We start from the raw sequence: 11,430 nt of genomic DNA, 5'->3' as shown, positions 1-11,430 counted from the left end.
CGGGAGGCTGCCTTCGCCTGGGAACGGGGTGTTTGCGGGAAGAGTCGGGGAGTAAAAACCCTAATCTGGGGGCGTCTGGGAGCTTCGGGACAACAGAATTCCGCTGTTTCCGACCAGGAGGGGAGGGGGTGCGGGTCGTCGTCTAGTGTTGCGAGGCGTGGGGTTGGGAGAGGGCGTTCAGTCAGCGCGTGTCTCGTCCCTGACTGACCTTGGGCAAGTTATTTAAACTTTTCTGCTCCTGCCTTGCTCCATCTGTAAATGAGAGATGAGAACATCCCGCTGACAGATGCTGTCGAGTTAAAATAATATGCACCGAAATGTGTTTTTAATGCAAAAAAAAGAAACCCGTTTGGAAATCAAAGTTCCAAGCCATGATCCCCCCTTCCCCATTTTTTGTTCTTTTGTCATATACGAGGGTATTTCAGAAAGTTGGTGGAAAAATAGGATTAAAAGATAATACGAATCTCATCATGAATGTTTTGCAGTGCCCTCGTATTCATTTTTTGTTTTTTGTCATATACGAGGGTATTTCAGAAAGTTGGGGGAAAAATAGGATTAAAAGATAATACGAATCTCATCATGAATGTTTTGCAGTGCCCTCGTATATATATTCTTTAACCATAAACATATAGAATCTAAATTTGTTGTTTAGCCATAGATAATATATATATATATAATCATATATGTGTTCTTTATATATATGGTATTGCTCAATTGTGAAGGAAAACAAAATCGCAGTGTGATGGTTTCAGACTCAGGTAAAAATCCCAGCACTCGGGGGAAGCCAGTAAGGTTTCTTAACATCCCTGCTTCTGTGGAAAAAGCAATTCCCTTTAGTGCTTTACCAGTAATGTTGCGGAGACTCAGCTATTGGAGGCAGAAACTCAAGTAGACTTCCGTCCCTTCCCCTTGCTTGCAGTCAGTTGCTGTGATACCATCTAGATTCAGCGTTTTAAACGGGAAGGCGTAAGCAATTGGGGAATGTCCTGCACAGACATCTCAAAGCCTGGGGTCGGTGGGAGGGAAATAGCTGCTCTTTGGCTTAGAGGCTTCATTTTGTCAGGCCAGCGATGTCCCCTGCTCATTTTCCCAAGGTTAAAGAGGTCAGTCTCTCTCTTTCTCCGGATATAAACTGTTTAAAATGATCATTCATTCAGGTGGCTCAGTGGATTTGCAGTTGATGCTTGGAACCCCTAACAAATTGTGAGCAAATTACAAATTGCATATCGGTGGCCTATTCTTCCTTCCTTCCTTCTTTCCTTCTTTCCTTCGTAGTGCATTTTTGCTGGGATGTGAGTTCTTACTCATGAACACATTTCACACTCAACACTGGGGTTCCTGGTTACCATCTGTGGGTAGTTTGATATTCTGATGGTGTTTTAGGCATATGCATTGGTAAAAAAAAAATCTGTTTTTACACCTTTTCCTATCAGAGGGATCTAACTTCTAGTGTTTTACATCACTTTAGATTTCATATGCTGCCCGTGGATACTGACAGTAATAGGTTTACATTATGATCGGTTCTATAAATTTTTAGACTCTAAACGCTTAATTGGGCCCCCAGGTGGAGAAAATGAAGTCAGGATAAGTGAAATTGTTTTGAAAAGCAAGCATATTTTAGTAAGTAAAGGAAAAGGGTGGCAGACCATTTTCTTGGCAGTTAAGAATTTCAGTTTTCTCTTTAGAACCTTAAAGGAAACTGAAGCAGATTTCAGTAAAGATATCAATTAGAATTTGTGCTACTATTTTGAATATATTCTTGACGTACTCTCTTCCCTCCCTCATCCCTAGAATGGTGAATACACTTGGCCACAAAGTTCACATTACTTCTTAGGTCTGTAAAAATGTGACCCAAGACATGACAAGATAAATTAGTCCATCAGGGTTTTCAACCTAGTGAACAAGTTAAGGAAAAACAAATTTGAGCACATGCATTATGTTCTTCACCCACTGGATGCTGTCAAGATTATTATCTGATGAGAGCTTGACCTGGCTCTGGAACCCTACACAAATCATCTCTCTAACAATCGAACTGCTTTAATGTCCCCTTTCAGTTCTGCTGGATTTGGGTTTAGATATCATGATGGAGGATGATCTAAATTTTTTGCCTGAAATTGATAGGGTTCAATTTTTATATTCATTTCACTGATTTTAGTTCTTTAATTCTGTCTTCAGCACGGGCTGTCAAGGGAATGAACAGTTAATACTGTAGACTGTTTTAGGTTCCTGAAAGAGAAATTTGGCTTATGTATGCATTTCATTAGCAGCAGCCTCCAGTAAACCTCATTAGCTTCCCTTCTGATATGCATTTTTTATCTTGTACTAGAACTTACTTTTTCTGTATTTTAACATGAATTTTTACTTTCAGGCTTCCATCTAGACTCATATATTTTAGAAATGTGAAATGAAATTAGGGTAATCAATAAATATAATGCCCTGTTATAAATATGTGTTCAGTGAATTATGTGATTTTTTTAAGTTCTGGATTTTTAAAGTCTCAACCCTTTATATTCACCACTGACATTTCTTTTCTTGTTGTTTAAGTGGTTTAGGTTCTTAACCTCTTTTAGCTCATTATATAACCATGTACACGAGACTAAGTATGGGTGACAAGTCTCTTTTAGAGAGAAATGACTGGGACTTAATTTATTCTTGGACATGCAAAGGAGGGCACAGGGGCCAGGTCCCCATCTAAACCAGGAAGGGCCTTGTGGTTGGACCTGCAAGACTGGGTTGAGCTTCAGCTTTATATCTGAGGAGGCTTAATAAGGGGCCCAAATTGCTGATAGAACCTAGTGGTGTCTGGTCAGATAGGGAAGGCCTCTCTGAGGAGATGTTTGAGCACAGACCTAAATGGAGGAAAGGAATGAGCCATTCCATTATATGGAAGAAAGAGGATTCCTGGCAAAGTGAACAGTAAATGCAAAGGCTCTGAGGCAAGGAGAAGCTCGTCACATTCAAGGCTTATTAGAAGGTCAGTGTGGCTGGAGCCACGAGAGCAGGTGGAAGACAGGAAAGAGATGCAGTCAGAGCTGGTATTGTTGTAACTGATCTCCCCCATTTTCCTTCTGCCTCTTAAGTTGCTTCCCCTTTGAGCACTCTGCCTCCTGTTTATGTTGATGTTTGCCTGGCTTTTATCCTTGACCTTATAATCTCACTCTCAACCATTTGGATGATGTTGATTAGATATCTTCCAAATTCTAGACAACAGCCCCATGTAGTCAGTCTCTTAGTGGGAGGCCTGTGAACTGGGGCAACAGAGTTTTCTGAGTTGTAAGCCTAAGTGTGGGTATGGGGTATGCCTGGATACAAAGGATAATAACGGCACTTTATGTGAATTAGCTCAGTTAATGCTCACAACAACCTTGAAGAAACTGGTCCAGTGTTAGCTCTATATTTGTTCAAAGAAACTGAGGCACAGATAGATTAAGGAACTTAGCCTCACGCAGTGAGTGGGGAGCCTCAATGCAGATGCAGGGAGTTTGGCTGTAGACCCTGGGGTAGTTAGGAAGAGAAAGAAAGATGAGTAAATGTGTGTGTGTGTGTGTGCGTGTGTGTAATTCCAGGCAGAAGGCTGGCTTGAGCCAAGGCTAGATGGCAGTGAATGATCAGGTCAGTACTTCTGATTTGAAGTGGGTACAGGAGAAGGGCATAGTGAGAACTAAGCCTAACCATGGAACGTGGGAATCAAATGAGGCAGAGAGGAGATGAGAGCCTAGGACATAATTCCCCTTCTGTGACTTTGTCTTTTTCAGGCGACTCCTACATAGAAATCACCAACTCAGAACTTTGTTGCACATGCTATGCTTGTATATCCAGCTGTCCACTGGACTGCTCTGCTTGTGTGCCCTCCTAGCCTCTCAAACTCAAAGTGTCCAAAACAATTCCCGTCTTCCTCTCTCATACTTGTTTCCTGTAGAATAACTCCAACTACCAACCTCAAACTATGTGCCAGGCTTGAGTCTGAACCCAGGGTTACCAAAATGAATGAGGTCTCACTATTTCTCTCACAGATTGCAGAGTCAGCTGGAGGAGACAGACTTCTAAATGGAGAATTATAATGCAGTGTTGTAGGGCGCCTGCTGGGAGGGGTGAGGGATAGGTCAGGAACAGTCCCCTGATGGAGATGGTGTTAAAAGACTGATTGGGAGAAGGAAGGCGTTCCAGGGAGTGAACAACAGCATGAACAGAGATGAAGGGGAGAAACGTCAGGGGGCGGGAAGGCAGCCACTAGCAGCACCGTGTTGGTGGGGCGTGACATCTGAGATGTGGCTGGAGAGGTGGGCAAGGGCGAGGTTGCTCTGCCCAGTAACCTAGGCCAGAATCCTGGGAATTATCTTTGAGTCCTCCCTTCCCAGCAAGTGCTAACAGTGACCCTGGGCAAATTAGCTCACCTCCTGTGCCTCAGTTTTCTTATCTTTAAAATTGGGTCACTATGCGGTTTAAATGCACTAGTACGTGTGAGTGCATTTGCCCGGTACATAGTGAGTGCTCAGTAAGCAGGAGCTATTACTGTCCACCGCCTCTCCCTGCAAATATGCTCTCAGTCTTTGAAAGACTAACTCCTGTTGGTCTTTCCTCCTTAACATCTTTCTACTCTGCGGTACATAGTGAGTGCTCAGTAAGCAGGAGCTATTACTGTCCACCGCCTCTCCCTGCAAATACGCTCTCAGTCTTTGAAAGACTAACTCCTGTTGGTCTTTCCTCCTTAACATCTTTCTACTCTGTTTTCTCCTCTGCCTGCCTGCAGCCCTTACTCTAGTCCAGACCACCATCACTGCTGGCTCTGTCTGACTGCAGCAGCAGCAGCCTCCCAGCTGGTCTCTTTGCCTCTCGTCCTGGCCCTTTCTGATCCCAGTTACACATCTGATTCTGTTATTCCCCTGATTAAAACTCTCGAATGGCTCCCGTCCACCACCAAAGTCTAAGCTCCACCCTTCTTTCTTGCTGCCCATGGTCCCGCATCCGCATCCCACCCTTTAGGGAGGGAGGTGGTTTAAGGCTTTCTTGGATTTCTGACCTTGGCACATGCTCTGAAACACACCTTCCTCCCCTTTTACTAGCACCCCCCCCTCCATCTGACTTCCTGTCTCTCCTGGGACCGCTTAGGGTAAATCCTCTCCTTAATTCTTGGATTTCTGACCTTGGCACATGCTCTGAAACACACCTTCCTCCCCTTTTACTAGCACCCCCCCCCTCCATCTGACTTCCTGTCTCTCCTGGGACCGCTTAGGGTAAATCCTCTCCTTAACAGCTTCTCATGTTGTGCTGTAATGAGCACTCCCTTCCGTGGGTTGTACAGTTCCAGAGGGCAAGGACCATATCTTTTAACTTTGTATTCCTGGTGCCTAGCACAGGGCCTGCCACATAGTAAGTGACTGAATGGATTGTTGCAGGGGCAGTGCAACATGCACAAGTGTTTAAACTCCATTTTCCTATTGCAAATAACAAGCAAAATAACTTGCCCTTCAGAAAAGAGGAAAAAAAAAAGCAAAAGTGTCCACACGGCATGGGGAAATCAGCTGTGTGCTGACTGCCTGGGACTCATGGCTTAGCTACCAAATAAATCCAAGGAGCTGTTTGATGCCTTCTCTGGTTTTTGCCCTCCACTACCTGGTCTGCTTGTTATTAGGTAACTGAGACACTCATGGTCAGCATTGATGAGGATCCTTTTGTTTAAGAAGCAATAGCAAAGCGTATATAGATTATTCTTTGACCTTCAGCCCTTCACATTTTATAAGTTTCTTTTTGGGGTAAAATGAAATAAAACTTTGATTTTCATCCTGCAAAGAGGCACTTTTTAATTCTTTCCTTTAAAATATTATGTTCTTTGTAATGGTGGCTTAGTCTGCTCTGGGCTGCTATATAACAAAATACAATAGACTGGGTGGCTTAAATAGCAGACACTCTCACAATTCTGAAGACTGGGAAATCCAAGATCAAGCTGCTGGCAGATTCGGTGTCTGGTGATGGCCATTTCCTAACTTGTACACAGCTGCCTTCTCTCTGTGTGCTCACATGGCTTTTCCTTGGCTCTTGCTCATAAAGCAAGATCTCTCTGTCGTCTTATAAGGGCACTAATCCCATCCTGAGGGTCTCATCCTCATAAACGAATCTAAACCCAATTATCTCCCAAAGGCCCCACCTCCAAATACTATCACTTTGGAAGTGAGGACTTCAACATATGTGTTCTGGGGGGCTACAAACATTCAGCTCATAACAAATAGCAATGTGGATTTTTCTATTAGAATGTAGTCGTAGACAAACAGTCTAACAGTTTCCGAGGAAGTTTCTAGAACAAACTTAGGTTTTTGTGAGTGCTTACTATGTACATGTCAGGCTCTGTTGTAAGTAAAAACAAAACTGCCTCTGTAGTTCATCTTACATTGTAATAATAAGGCATCTTTCTTTACCTTCTGAAGAAAATGAAAATAGAGTATGTGATTTGCAACACTGAATCAATTAGGTGTAAGTAGGAGAGGAAAGGCTTTTCTTTAATTAGGGTTCATGAAAGGGCTTTTGTCACAGTGACTGCTGCTAAAGTGGAATCAAAGGGAAGCTGAAATAATGAGTATCAGGCACAGTATTTAAAGTGCAGGAGAGGTGATTAAAGTATTTGAAAGCTTGCTAGAGGCTTTGGCAAACACTGATTGTCACTTCTGTGCATTAGGCAGAGCCACGCACTGTGGGCACAAGATGAATGAAGGATGGCTTTGTCCTCCAGGAGTTTGGGTCTAGCTCCGTTCAGGTGGAGGATGCAGAGGAGGATGCTAAAATTACTAGTACTATTACAAGTAGTACCTGCCCTGCCTACCTTCTAATGCAGTGCAAAGATCGCAGGAAAGACAAATGCAAAAACTTTATGAAAAACTGGAAAGCCCTATAGCAATATAGCACTGTGATATGTTTATTGTCTTTATCAAAGTAATACAGAGATCTGTTTTCTAAGGGAAAACTCTGTTTAGTGGAAACACTTTCTACACTTTGATTTGTCAGCACCTAAAAGAGACCTTCTAAGGCACTGATTTCTAAGAGTCAGCCTGTGTCTACTGTACGTGGTAGGCACTCTTTTTTGGAAGGATGAATTTCAGTCGTAATAAAAATAAGAAAGTCCAGGTGCAGGGAAGTTAGGGGAGGAGTTACAGATTACCCAGTTAGGAGGAAAGGCAGGTCTTGACAATTCACTTTTCTGTAAATCTGTAAAATACATATTGAACATGGAAGAAATCAACACATGGGTATTTCTTTTTTTTCTAAAACAAACAAAAAATATGTGATGATGAAATCAGTATTACTAGCATGTTCATCTTCACAGACTGTAATTATTCTTTGTGTCTCTTACCCAATTACTCCCTACCCCCCCTTCTCCTCCCCGTTTCCCACCTCTAGTAACTTATAGGTCCGTTCTCTCCTGAAAGTTCAACACTTTATTGTGGTCCACGTGCCTTTCTTACTTCATCCTTCCCTCGTTCCCTCCCTCCGTCCCTTCCTTCCATTCTTTGCTCCCATTCATAAGTGAGGACATGCCGTATTTCTCTTTCTGTGCCTGGATTATCTCCCTCCCTCTTCCCCTTTCCCACACCTAGTAACTATAGGTCTGGCCTTTCCTGAAATGGATGAGCTTAGAGAAAATTATGTCAAGAGAAATAAGCCAGGCCACAGAAAGAGAAATACTGCATGTCCTCATGTGTAAGTAGGAGCAAAGAAAGAAAGAAAGAAAGATCACAGCACACTGAAGACTTTAGAGTAGTTAGTGTGGTTTGATATGTTTTAGGTCTGGATTTTCTTGACTCAATGGATTCCACACATAAATATTAAATTATTTGCTAACTCTGTATTTTGTGTAGCTGATATATTTTTGTCAACCAAATACCATCCTCCTTTCTGCCTTCCCCGCAAAGTGAGATAAGCATTATCTTATCATCACCGTCACCATTTTCAGATGGTGAAACCAGGACGAAAGGAAGTTAAACAGCTTGGTCAAGTTCAAAGACCTTCTGTGTAGCAAATCTGAGCTTCAAACCTAGGTTTTACTGACCACAGCAACCTCTTTGAAGTTATAACTTCATTTGTTTTTTTGCTTCTTTAATTTCTTTCCTTCCTTTTTCTTTCTTTTAACCAATGAACATTTTGAGCATTTACCTTATGTCAGACATGGCACTCAGTTCTGAAAATTACAGATTTAGTAACGTGGTTTGGGAGACGTGTGAACCAGTGTAATCCTGCGTGCTCAGTGCTATTGTTGCAGGTGTGGCTGGCTGTTCAGGAAGCACCCTAGAGGTTGGAAATGTTTGGGGAATGTTTTTTAGAGGAGGAGTCGGCCACATGCACTTGCTAGAATTATTTTTCCAATATTAAATATGTTTCAAAAATATTTATTAGCATTATATCTCCCTGTTGGTGAACCTACAGTGGCCTCGTGTAGCCTCTGAGAGCCACCCCTTTTTCTCTGCCCTCTGGCTCATCACCTGCCTTTGTCACTACTTCCCAACTGCTTTCAGACCAAGGGCACAGAAGGATCACCTCCTGCAGGTGACTCCCATTTCCTGGCTTCTCTGTCCAGGTATGGGCAGTTCTTTCCTCCTAAGAACGTTCACCTACAAAGCTGTCTTCTTTACCAATCCACATTACTCTCATTAAAATTCAACTTAAGTCAGCACATTACACATCTGATGTGAAAAAAAAANTTTCTGCCTTCCCCGCAAAGTGAGATAAGCATTATCTTATCATCACCGTCACCATTTTCAGATGGTGAAACCAGGACGAAAGGAAGTTAAACAGCTTGGTCAAGTTCAAAGACCTTCTGTGTAGCAAATCTGAGCTTCAAACCTAGGTTTTACTGACCACAGCAACCTCTTTGAAGTTATAACTTCATTTGTTTTTTTGCTTCTTTAATTTCTTTCCTTCCTTTTTCTTTCTTTTAACCAATGAACATTTTGAGCATTTACCTTATGTCAGACATGGCACTCAGTTCTGAAAATTACAGATTTAGTAACGTGGTTTGGGAGACGTGTGAACCAGTGTAATCCTGCATGCTCAGTGCTATTGTTGCAGGTGTGGCTGGCTGTTCAGGAAGCACCCTAGAGGTTGGAAATGTTTGGGGAATGTTTTTTAGAGGAGGAGTCGGCCACATGCACTTGCTAGAATTATTTTTCCAATATTAAATATGTTTCAAAAATATTTATTAGCATTATATCTCCCTGTTGGTGAACCTACAGTGGCCTCGTGTAGCCTCTGAGAGCCACCCCTTTTTCTCTGCCCTCTGGCTCATCACCTGCCTTTGTCACTACTTCCCAACTGCTTTCAGACCAAGGGCACAGAAGGATCACCTCCTGCAGGTGACTCCCATTTCCTGGCTTCTCTGTCCAGGTATGGGCAGTTCTTTCCTCCTAAGAACGTTCACCTACAAAGCTGTCTTCTTTACCAATCCACATTACTCTCATTAAAATTCAACTTAAGTCAGCACATTACACATCTGATGTGAAAAAAAAAATCCAACTCAGTATGTTTCTAGATGCCCTTTTTCTTTGGATGTATTTGACTAATTCTTAATAATTATTTCTTTCCCTCAGACCTATATTTTTTGCTGTTATAGACTGGAGTTTTCTTAGTGTGACGTAATATTCAAATATTTCCTTTAGGTCAGTTTTGCAGCCATTATTATAGTGCCTCTACTAACCTGTAGTGTTTTATATTAGACAATACAGTTGCCCCTCTCTATCTGCAGGTTCCACATATGCAGATTCAACCAATATTTTGAATATTTTGAAAATATTCTTAAAAATAAAAATATTAATACAACAATGAAAATAACAAATAAAAAAATAGTGTAACAACTATTTGCATTGCATTTACATTGTATTGGGTATTATGAGTCATCTACAGATGATTTAAAGTATATGGGAGGATGTCAAATACTATGCCATTTTATATAAGGGGCTTGAGTATCTCCAGATTTTGGTATCTGTGGAATGCTCAAGCCCCTCACATGGGGGGACAACTCTATGCATTTATTTTGATATTTTAAAATTATTTATGCCCTGCCATTTTTTTTTTTTTTTGGAGCATTTTTAGGTTCATGGCAAAAACTCCCATGGAAGCAGTGTCCTATGGACACTGAGGGACAACTCTATGTATTTATTTTGATATTTTAAAATTATGTCCTGCCATTTTTTTAAAAAAAAATTTTAAGACTTTATTTTTTTGGAGCAGTTTTTGGTTCGTAGCAAAGTTGAGAGGAGAGTACAGAGAGTTCCCGTATACCTCCTGCCCCTACACATGCATAGCCTTGCCCATTATCAACCTCCGCCACCCGAGTGGTGCATTTGTCATAACTGATGAACCTATATTGGTACATGATAATCACCCAAAGTCCGTAGTTTACCTTAGGCTTCGCTCTAGGTATTGTACCTTCTATAGGTTTGGACAAATGTATCATGATGTGTATCCACTGTTATAGTATCATACAGAGTAGTCTAACTAGCCTAAAAATCCTCCGTGTTTCTCATACTCTTCCGTCTCCTCTATCCAAGCCCTGGCACCACTGATTTTTTTTATTGTGTCCATAGTTTTGCCTTTTACAGAATATCATACAGGTGGAGTCGTACAGCATGTAGCCTTTTCAGATTGGCTTCTTTCACTCAGTAATATGCATTTAAGGTTCCTCCATGTCTTTTCATGGCTTGATAGCTCATTTCTTTGTAGTTCTGGATAATATTCTGTTGTCTGGATGCACCACAGTTTACTTTTCTGTTCACATTCTGAAGGACATCCTGGTTACTTCCGTGTTTTGGCGATGATGCATAAAGGTGTTATAAACATTCGTGTGCAGGTTTTTTGTGTCAACATAACGTTTTCAACTTCTTTGGGTAAATATCAAGGAGCACATTTCCTGGATCATCTGGTAAGAATAGGTTTTATAAGAAGCCTCCAAACTGTCTTGCAAAGTGGCCGTACCATTTTGCATTCTCACCAGCAGTGAATGAGAGTTCCTGTTGTTCCACGTTCTTGCCAGCATTTGATGTCAGTGTTCTTGGTTTTGGCCATTCTAGTAGGCGTGTAGTGGTATCTCATTTTTGTTTTAATTTGCATTTCCCTGATGATATATGATGTGGAGCATCTTTTCATATACTTAGTTTGTCATCTGTGTATCTTCTTTGGTGAGGTGTCTGTTAAGGTCTTTGGCCCATTTTTTATTGAGTCGTTTTCTTATTATTGAGTTTTAAGGATTCTTTGTGTATTTTGGATAATAGTCCTTTATCAGATGTGGCTTTTGGAAATATTTTCTGCCATGGATCTTGCCTTTGGTTTTGTATCTAAAAGTCATTGCTATACCCAAGGTCATCTAGGTGTTCTCCTAAGTTATTTTATAGGAGTTTTTTAGTTGTGCATTCCTGCCCTGTTTCGTAAACAATTTGAAGTAGTTCTGAT

The sequence above is a fragment of the Galeopterus variegatus genome, unplaced genomic scaffold, assembly GCF_000696425.1.
Source record: "Galeopterus variegatus unplaced genomic scaffold, G_variegatus-3.0.2 Scaffold1933, whole genome shotgun sequence".
NCBI lineage: Eukaryota > Metazoa > Chordata > Mammalia > Dermoptera > Cynocephalidae > Galeopterus > Galeopterus variegatus.
This window is presented reverse-complemented; position numbering follows the sequence as displayed.